The sequence below is a fragment of the Nomascus leucogenys genome, chromosome 17 (genome assembly GCF_006542625.1).
Source record: "Nomascus leucogenys isolate Asia chromosome 17, Asia_NLE_v1, whole genome shotgun sequence".
Classification (NCBI taxonomy): domain Eukaryota; kingdom Metazoa; phylum Chordata; class Mammalia; order Primates; family Hylobatidae; genus Nomascus; species Nomascus leucogenys.
The window spans coordinates 30,751,341-30,761,251 of NC_044397.1; the positions used below are offsets into that span (position 1 = coordinate 30,751,341).

Genomic DNA, 9,911 nt, shown 5'->3' on the forward strand with positions numbered 1-9,911 from the left:
CTCATTTGGGCAGAACCATCAGACAGTGTTCAAGCAAGGCTGGGGCTCGCCCTTCACCCACACCGGAAGTGCCCATTTCACAGGAGATTTTCTCCACCCATACCCATATTTGCTGGTGCTTGGCTTGGGGTTGGCAAACTTTTCAATTTTGTCTCTAAATTATGTCAAAAGACATAAATGCAAGACTACTTTATACCTGAGGCCAAAAATTCACCCACTGTTCCTTATTCCAACCCAAATTATGTCCAGATATGAGGAAGCCAGTCTCTTCAAAGAAGGGAAGCAGGCCAGGCACACCTGTAATCCCAGCACTTTGGGAGGCTGAGGTGGGAGGATCTTGAGCTGAGGAGTTCAAGAGCAGCCTGGGCAACACAGCCAGGCCCCTTCTATTTTTTTTTTTTTTTTTTTTTTTTTTTTGTGTGTGTGTGTGTGTGTGTGTGTGTGTGTGTTTGTTTTTGTTTTTTGAGACGGAGTTTTGCTCTGTCGCCCAGGCTGGAGTGCAGTGGCTCAATCTCAGCTCACCGCAAGCTCCGCCTCCCGGGTTCATGCCATTCTCCGGCTTCAGCCTCCCAAGTAGCTGGGACTACAGGCGCCCACCACCACGCCCGGCTAATTTTTTTGTATTTTTAGTAGAGATGGGGTTTCACCATGTTAGCCAGGATGGTCTCGATCTCTTGACCTCATGATCCGCCCACCTCGGCCTCCCAAAGTGCTGGGATTACAGGCATGAGCCACCGCGCCCGGCCCTAATTTTTGTATTTTTAGTAGAGACGGAGTTTCACCCTGTTGACCAAGCTGGTCTCAAAACTCCTGACCTCAGGTGATCCACCGCCTTGGCCTCCCAAAGTGCTGGGATTACAGGCATGAGCCACTGAGCCCGGCCAACATCCTCTATAAACCCCTTTTAAGAAGCAGAAATGGGGTTAACCTCCCATACCAGGAAGTAGCTATGTGATTGTTTTTTCTTTCCAGGTAAGATTGCAGCACTTTCCTGGAGAAAATGAGTTCTGGCAAAAATAACCAGAGATTTGAGGAACTCAATCACCAAAGAACAAACTGCACCACCTATGCTAAAGATTCTCAAAGAAATAAGAATATATTGGTAATGTTTGGCATACTGAGGCAGGAGGATCTTTTGAGGTCCGGAGTTCAAGACCTGCCTAGGCAACATAGTGAGACTCCGTCTCTACAAAAGATAAGTTTAAAAATTAGCTGGGCATGGCTGTGTGCACCTGTGGTTCCAGCTATTCAGAAGGCTGAGATGGGAGGATAGCTTGAGCCCAGGAATTTGAGGCGACAGTGAGCTGTGATCATGCCACTGCATTCCAGCTCGGGCAACAGTGAGACCCTGTCTCAAAAACACAAAAACAAAAAAACAGGCATGCAAAGAAGCAGAAAAACAGAACCCATAATGAGTAGAAAAATAACAAAGACCCAGAAATTGCATAGATGATGGAATTAGTGATCAGGACATTAAAAGAGCTACTATGAATATTCCCCGTATGTTCAAGAAGAATGGAGAATGAACGGGAGTGAGGGACCGGAAACGACTGTGTTCCATGCTGAGGGTGGCAGAGGCTGGCCCGGATGCTGGATGAGGCTCAACTCGGGGGCCTGGGCTGTTGCACTGGGGCTGGACTGGGGATCACGGAAGAGGGCCAGGCCCGCGTGGGTCTCCAGGGCCGTGCTCAGGGGTGTGGTCTTCTGCAGTGAGGGCGTGGCTGGTGAGTGGAGACTGCGTGGCTGAGGGCGTGGCCTAGAATGGGTGTGGCTATGTACTAGGGCGTGGTCATTGCGTAGGGGCTTGGGTGAAGCGTTAACAGTGGGTGGGCGTGGCTTGGGCTCGAGGGCGTGGCTAGCACGCGGGGGTGTGGCTCACGCTCGTGTAGGCGTCCGAGCTCCAGGGCAGCTCTGGGGCAGAACTGTCCGGATCTAATAATCCCTGGGGAGCCGGAGACCGGTGACCGGTCTGTGGGCTAACTCAGGGCTGTTCGGGAGACAGGCGGGCCGTGGGGGCAGGTGAAGGGTGCTGGACGTGCAAGCCGGGCACGCAGAAGCGAGAGGGCAGAGAGGAAAGGGCGTGAATAGGGGGCGGGGCCTCTAACGCCCACCTTGTCCCCCCACAGCCGCCCTGCCCGCAGGCCATGTGGCCCCCGCTGTTGCTGCTGCTGCTGCTGCTCCCGGCAGCCCCGGTCCCCACAGCTAAGGCCGCTCCCCTCCCGGATGCTAACACCCAGGAAGGCCTTCAGAACCTGCTCCAAGGTTTCAACCGCCCCATGCTGGAGGGGAGGGGCGGGGAAGGGGACTGGGGGCGGAGGGATGGACGGGAAGAGAGAAAGTCAGGGACCCAGAGAAAGGAATAGACGGAAACAGAAAGATGAGGCACTACAGACCCAGCACGGAGAACTAGATAAGGACAGGGGACCAGACAGGGGTGGGAGGGTGACTGGTGGGGCTCCGAGGGTCAGAGGGTGGAGAACATGGGGTGGGCTGCTGGGCCCCTTGGCTTCGAGGCCGGCCACACACCTGGAACCCCCAGGGCACCTGCTGCGGGACAGGGACAGCGTCCCCGATGCCCCCCCCCCCCCCCACAGGCACAGCCACAGCACAGAGGACCAGGGGGCTGCCTGGCTGGAGAGCATCACCCTTTCTAGCCAGCACCAGGAAGCCCCCCCTTATCCCCTTCCCCAGGAGTCGAGGCTGGCGGAGACGGAGAGCTGCAGGCAGACTCACACCTGGCCCCGGGCTCTGGCTGTATTGATAGGGCTGTGGTGGCCACGCGACCAGAAAGTCGGGAAGGAAGACCTGCGGCTCCGTGAGAGGCGTCCAGGGCTGCAGGCCATGGCGACAGGCTCCGGGGAACATGGGGCTTTCCCTGTCCACTCCCAAGGAGTGTGGGCCTCAACGCATTGGCAGGGGACGGCCATGTGCCCTCTCCAGACCCCACCCCCAGATCCATTTATTAGAAATAATAAAGTTCTTTCTTAGCTAGCGGTGCTGTTTCCTTTTGGAATGGGCCCGTGCCTGGTAGGCCAGGCTGTTCTGGGTTCCTTCCCCCAGGCCTGGCCCTGTCGCCAGGAGGCACCTGAACTGGTTGTGCTCTCTGGGCCCCATGTTCCTATTCAGGCACTCTGTCTTCTGACGAAGCAGCTGTGTCCTCCAGTCCCTGATGCTGACGTCCCCAGACCCTTCTCTGCACTCAGTCCACCCATGTCACCTGAAGCCCCATATGTGTACTTGATCCCTCAATGTCAACTGCAGTCCTATTTGTCCACCGGGTCCCTGACTGTCACCTGCAGCTCCATCTGTGCACCTGGTCCCTGACCTGTCATCTGCAGCCACTCTGTGCTCTGTCCTTAACTGTCACTTGTAGCCCTGTCTGAACACTCCACCCCTGACTCTGTCACCTCTAGATGCTGCAGCCTGTGGGTGTCCCATTTGCTGGTCCCTAACCTCTCCAATGGTGGGGCACTTGGCTCTTACTCAAGGCCACCTGAGATCTCAGGGGAGCATGCTGACTTGGGCACAGCAAGCATGTCTAGTCCTGCTCCCCCACGGAGCACTGCTCACCACACTGAGCCTCCTGGCCCCAGCCTCAGTAACAGCACACGCTGGAGCGCCCTTGTCACTTTCTGTCTCAATGACTTCAAAAATACCAGCCCTGGTGGGTTTTGTTTTGTTTTGTTTTGTTTTGTTTTTGAGACAGAGTTTTGCTCTTGTTGCCCAGGCTGGAGTGCAATGGCACAATCTCGGCTCACCACAACCTCTGCCTCCCAGGTTCAAGTGATGCTCCTGCCTCAGCCTCCTAAGTAGCTGGGATTACAGACGTGTGCCACCATGCCCAGCTAATTTTTGTATTTTTAGTAGAAACGGGGGTTTCATCATATTGGTTAGGCTGGTCTCGAGCTCCTGACCTCAGGTGATCCAACCACCTCGGCCTCTCAAAGTGCTGGGATTACAAGGGTGAGCCACTGCGCCCAGCAGGTGGTTTCTTAAAATGTTAAACCCACACCTGCCTATGACCCAGCCATTCCATGGCCTGGGCACTTATCTAAGAGGCATGAAAGCACACGCTTCACAAACACTTGTACACAAATGTTCATGGCAGCTTGATTTATAATTGCTGAATTTTAGAAAGAACCCAAATAGCAACGGGTAGAATGGATAAACACCATGATACAGCCTCACGAGGGAATGTTCATCAGCAATAAAAAGGAAAGAATTACTGACAGATGCAACACGAATGGGTCTCAGAAACATTATCCTGAAAAAAAACAACAAAAAACACTGCATATAATTTTTTTTTTTTTATTTTTTTTGAGATGGAGCCTCACTCTGTCACCCAGGCTGGAGTGCAGTGGCGCGATCTCGGCTCACTGCAAGCTCCGCCTCCCGGGTTCACGCCATTCTCCTGCCTCGGCCTTCCGAGTAGCTGGCACTACAGGCTCTCGCCACCACGCCTGGCTAATTATTTTGTATTTTTAGTAGAGACGGGGTTTCACCATGTTAGCCAGGATGGTCTCGATCTCCCGACCTCGTGATCCGCCTGCCTTGGCCTCCAAAAGTGCTGAGATTACAGGCGTGAGCCACCTCACCCAGCCAAATACTGCATATAATTCTATCCTTGATGAAATCCTACAAAAGGCAAAATTTCAGGCCAGGCGCAATGGCTCACACCTGTACTCCCAGCACTTTGGGAGGCTGAGATGGGTGGATTGAGGTCAGGGGTTCAAGACCAGCCTGACCAACTTGGTGAAACCCTGTCTCTTCTAAAAATACAAAAAAATTAGCCAGGCATTGTGGTGTGCACCTGTAATCCCAGCTACTCAGGAGGCTGAGGCAGGAGAATTGCTTGAACCTGGGAGGGGGAGGTTGCAGTGAGCCAAGATCCAGACTGGGCAACAGAGCAAGACCCTGTCTCAAAAATAATAATAATTAATTAATGAACGGGGTGTGATGGTGTGCTCCTGTAGTCCCTATTCAGGGGGCTGAGGTGGGAGGATCGCTTGAAACCAGGAGGTTGAGGCTGCAGTGAGCCGCGATTGCACCTCTGCACTCCAGCCTGGGCAATAGAGTGAGACCCCATCTCAAATAAAACTCCAATCTACACTGACAGCAGATCCGAGGTTGCCTGGGGATGAGGGTGGGCGAGGATGGGGTGACAGGGGCACAGGGAAGTTTCTGGGGGTGATATGGTTTGGCTGTGTCCCCACCCAAATCTCATCTCGAATTGTAGTCTGACTCGTAATCCCCAGGTGTCAGGGGAGGGACCTGGTGGGAGGTGATTGAATCATCAGTGTGGCTTCCTCCGTGCCGTTCTCATGAGAGGGAGTTCTCACGAGATCTGATGGTTTTATAAGTGCCAGTTCCACCCGCTCTTGTGAAGTAGGTGTTTGCTCTGCCTTCTGCTATGACTGTAACTTTCCTGAGACCTTCCAGCCATGCAAACCGTGAGTCAATTAAGCTTCTTTCCTTTATAAATTACCCAGTCTTGGGTATTTCTTTATAGCAACATGAAAACAGACTAATACAGGGGGCAATGGATTGGCCCATCTTCTTTGTGGCAACGGTTTCACAGGTGTACATATCTATGTCAAAACTCATTGAAACCACACAGTTAAATGGATGCAGTGTACTATATCCATCAGAACTCAGTAAACTAGCAAAGCCAGCTCTATGCTTGGAGCCCCACCCAGAAAGAACCCTGCAGCCTTTTCACATCCTTGTCTGTTCCTCCCGGTCCCCTCAGTCTCCGTGAGAACCCGGGCCAGGTTCCCTCTGCACCATGGGGAATGGCAAGTGGGTGGAGGCGCCCCCCCCCATCGTCCCTACCCATCATTACACCTGGGAGGATGTCACTGCCACTGCCCCTGCACCCCCAGAGCTACACTGAGAGTGGCGTAGCCTTTGCTGCCTCTTTGTGGCATGCCTCACCCTGCAGGTCTGCTCTGGCCTCCTGCCTGGCTGCTCTGCCACGGCACAGTCAGTGCCCAAGGAGGGATGCAATTTAGGGGACCCGCCTTGAGGTCTAGCATCTCCTGGTGTTGTCTGTTTGCTTCGTATGGTTGCTAATTGGCATTCTGTTTTTAGGCCTGATATAAGTTATTTGAGACCCAGTTGTATCCCATCGTCTTTGGCCCAGGTAAAGCTTCACCTCCCGAGTGGCTGATTGTGCTGCAGCCCACCTGTTCCTCATCCCGCCGACCCCTAAACCCAACACACCCACAGCTGCTGACCACGCTGAAACCTTCGGGCCAACACCTGCGTCGTGAAAATCAGTTCCCTTCACAGGAGTTTCCTTTCCTTTTCTTTCTTTCTCTTCTTTTTCTTTTTTGAGACAGAGTTTCGCTCTTGTTGCCCAGGCTGGAGTGCAATGGCGCAATCTTAGCTCACTGCAACCTCCACCTCCCGGGTTCAAGCGATTTTCCTGCCTCAGCTTCCTGAGTAGCTGGGATTACAGGCACATGCAACCATGCCCAGCTAATTTTGTATTTTTAGTAGAGATGGGGTTTCTCCATGTTGGTCAGGCTGGTCTCAAACTCCCAACCTCAAGTGATCCACCCACTTCGGCCTCCCAAAGTGCTGGGATTACAGGCATGAGCCACCACACCCGGCCTCCTTTCTCTGCCTTTCCTTCCCTTCCTTCTTCCTCCCTCCCTCCCTTCCTCCTTCCTCCCTCCCTCCCTCCCTTCCTCCTTCCTCCCTCCCTCCCTCCCTCCCTTCCTCCTTCCTCCCTCCCTCCCTCCCTCCCTTCCTCCTTCCTCCCTCCCTCCCTTCCTCCTTCCTCCCTCCCTTCCTCCTTCCTCCCTCCCTCCCTTCCTCCCTCCTCCCTCCCTTCCTCCCTCCCTCCCTCCCTCCCTTCCTCCTTCCTTTCCTCCCTCCCTCCCTTCCTCCTTCCTTTCCTCCCTTCTTCCTTTTCTTCGTTCCTCCTTTCCTCCTTCCTTTTCTTCCCTTCCCATTTTCTTTTTCTTTCTCTTGCTTTCTCTTTCTCTTTTGTTTTTGTTTTTTTTTTTTTTTTTTTTGAGATGGAATCTCGCTCTGTCGCCCAGGCTGGAGTGCAGTAGCGTGATCTCCGCTCACTGCAAGCTCCGCTTCCCGGATTCACGCCATTCTCCTGCCTCAGCCTCCCGAGCAGCTGGGACCACAGGCACCCACCACCACGCCCGGCTAATTTTTTGTATTTTTAGTAGAGACAGGGTTTCCCGTGTTAGGATGGTCTCGATCTGACCTCATGATCCGCCCACCTTGGCCTCCCAAAGTGCTGGGATTACAGGCGTGAGCCACCACGCCCGGCCTCTCTTTTTTCTTTTACTTTCTCTTTTTTCTTTTTCTTTCTGTTCTTTTTATTTCTCTTTCTCTCTTTCTCTTTTTCTTTTTCTCTTCTCTTTTTCTTTGTTTCTTTTTCTCTTCCTCTCTCTCTTTCCTTCTCTTTTTCTCTCTCTCTGTTTCTCTCTCTCTTTTTCTCCTTTCTCCTCTTTCTCTTCTCTCCTTTTCTTTTCTCTTTCTCTTCTCTCCTTTTCTTTTCTCTTTTTTCTTTTCTTTTTTTGAGACGAAATCTCGCTCTATCGCCAGGCTGGAGTGCAGTGGCATGATCCTGGCTCACTGCAAGCTCCACCTTCCAGGTTCAAGCAATTCTCCTGTCTCAGCCTCCTGAGTAGCTGGGATTACAGGCTAATTTTTGTATTTTTAGTAGAGATGGGGTTTCATCATGTTGGCCAGGCTGGTCTCAAACTCCTGACCTCAAGTGATCCACCCGCCTCAGCCTCCCGAAGTGTTCTTTTCTTTTCTCCTCCTCCTCCTCCCCTTTCCTTTCCCTGTTTCTCTCAACAGAGTCTGGCTCTGTCACCCAGGCTGGAGTGCAGTGGTACAATCATGGCTCACTGCAGCCTTAAACTCCTGGGCTCAAGCGATTCTCTTGCATCAGTCTCCCAAGTAGCTGAGACTACAGGCATGCACCACCACCCTCGGCTAATCTTTAAAAAAAATTTTTTTTCTTTTTCTTTTTTTTTTTTTTTTTTTTTGCAGTGGAGGTCTCATATGTTGCCCAGACTGGCTCAAACTCCTGGTCTCAAGCGATCTGCCCACCTTGGCCTCCCAAAATGCTGGGATTGCAGGCGTGAGCCACCACACCCAGCCCTGTTTTCCATTTTAACTGAAACGTCCTGACCAATAGTTTCCAGAAACGGCATTTGACTATTGTAGCCTCAAACCCAGGATGGGCGGTCTTCTGCATACAAGTGTGTGTGTGCGTGCACGAAAATGATTGCTTTTCTTTTCCATAAACCCTCTTACAAGCTCCTGACGGCAGATATGGGACGTGTTTCCTGCTGTGTCACACAACACTCAGCTTGGCAGACGTTCAGTTCTCGAAGGCTTTTTCTCCCACCGAGGACAAGCATGCAGGTGGCTGTGTCTGTCACACGCTGTGCAGAGAGGCTGTTGCCAGACACTACAGCCCCTGTTTCCACTTTACTATTGCCTCCAATGGTGATCGTGTGGGACTGTGTAAAATGCTAGAGTCCTGTTGTTCAAAGGCTGAAAAGTGAAATTTACAGTCATGGATAGATGGGTGAGTTGGCAGTGATTGAAAATAAATCGGGCTGGGAGTGGCGGCTCATGCCTGTAATCCCAACACTTCGGGAGGCCGAGGCGTGCGGACTACCTGAAGTCAGGAGTTTGAGACCAGCCTGGCCAACATGGTGAAACCCCATCTCTACTAAAAATACAAAAATTAGCCAGGCGTGGTGGCAGACGCCTGTATTCTCAGCTTCTCAGGAGGCTGAGGCAGGAGAATCGCTTGAACCCGGGAGACGGAGGTTGCAGTGAGCCGAGATCATGCCACTGCATTCCAGCCTGGCTGACAGAGCAAGACTGTCTCAAAAAATAAATAAATAAAAATAAATTGACCACTCACAGGAGCACATTGATCTCTATTGGGAGGTAAAGAACCACTGTTTCTTTACAATTCTTTTCAATAGAGTCAGGGTTTTGTCACGTTGCCCAGGCTGGCCTGGAACTCCTGGGTTCAAGCGATCCACCTGCCTTGGCTTCCCAAAGTGTTGGGATTACAGGCGCCCTCAGCCTACAACCTTTTTTTTCTTCTTTTCTTTTTCTCTTCTTTTCTTCTTTTTTCTTTTCTTGCCTTTCCTTCTTTCTCCTTTCCTTTCCTCCCTTCTTTCGACAGGGTCTCGCTCTGTCACCCAGGCTGGAGTGCAGAGGCATAATCTCAGCTCACTGCAACCTCCGTCTCTCAGGTTCAAGTGACTCTCCTGACTTAGCCTCCCGAGTAGCTGGGATTACACGTGTGAGCCACCATGCCCAGCTAATTTTTCTATTTTTAGTAGAGACAGAGTCTCACCATGTTGGCCAGTCTGGTCTTGAACTCCTGACTTCAAGTGATTTGCCTCCCTTGGCCTTCCAAAGTGCTAGGATTACAGGTGTGAGCCACAGTGCCCAGACTAAAACCACTATTTCTTAAAGCTTTGTGGCTAAAGTGAGGACATCTTCTCCTCCTGCTGTGTCCTGGGCATAGCAGCGGGCATAGCTGGGCATTTCTACATGCCACAGGCTCATTGTCTGGTAGGTCTTCACTTGAGCCAAGCCAGAGAAGCGGGCCCGGGGTGACACTGGCCTTCAGCAGGCTCAGTGGCCGAGCAAAGGAGATGTGGGAGGATTAGAAAAGGGGTTAGGCTGGGCGTGGTGACTCAAGCTTATAATCCCAGCACTTTGGGAGGCCAAGGCAGGTGGATCATTTGAGGTCAAGAGTTCAAGACCAGCCTGGCCAACATGGTGAAACCCCGTCTCTACCAAAAATACAGAAATTAGCTGGGCGTAGTGGTGGGTGCCTATAATCCCAGCTACTTGGAGGCTGAGACAGGAGAATTGCTTGAACTTGGGAGGCAGAGGTTGCA

At 52.2% G+C, this 9,911-nt stretch overlaps 1 non-coding gene across 1 annotated transcript; it reads left to right on the plus strand.

Moving 5' to 3' along the window:
- Positions 1-1,340: 1,340 nt before the first annotated feature.
- LOC100592386 lies at positions 1,341-2,991 on the plus strand. Its single transcript, XR_004026364.1, has 2 exons — positions 1,341-2,262; positions 2,692-2,991. It is a non-coding gene; the product is annotated as an uncharacterized LOC100592386 (transcript).
- Positions 2,992-9,911: the final 6,920 nt, after the last annotated feature.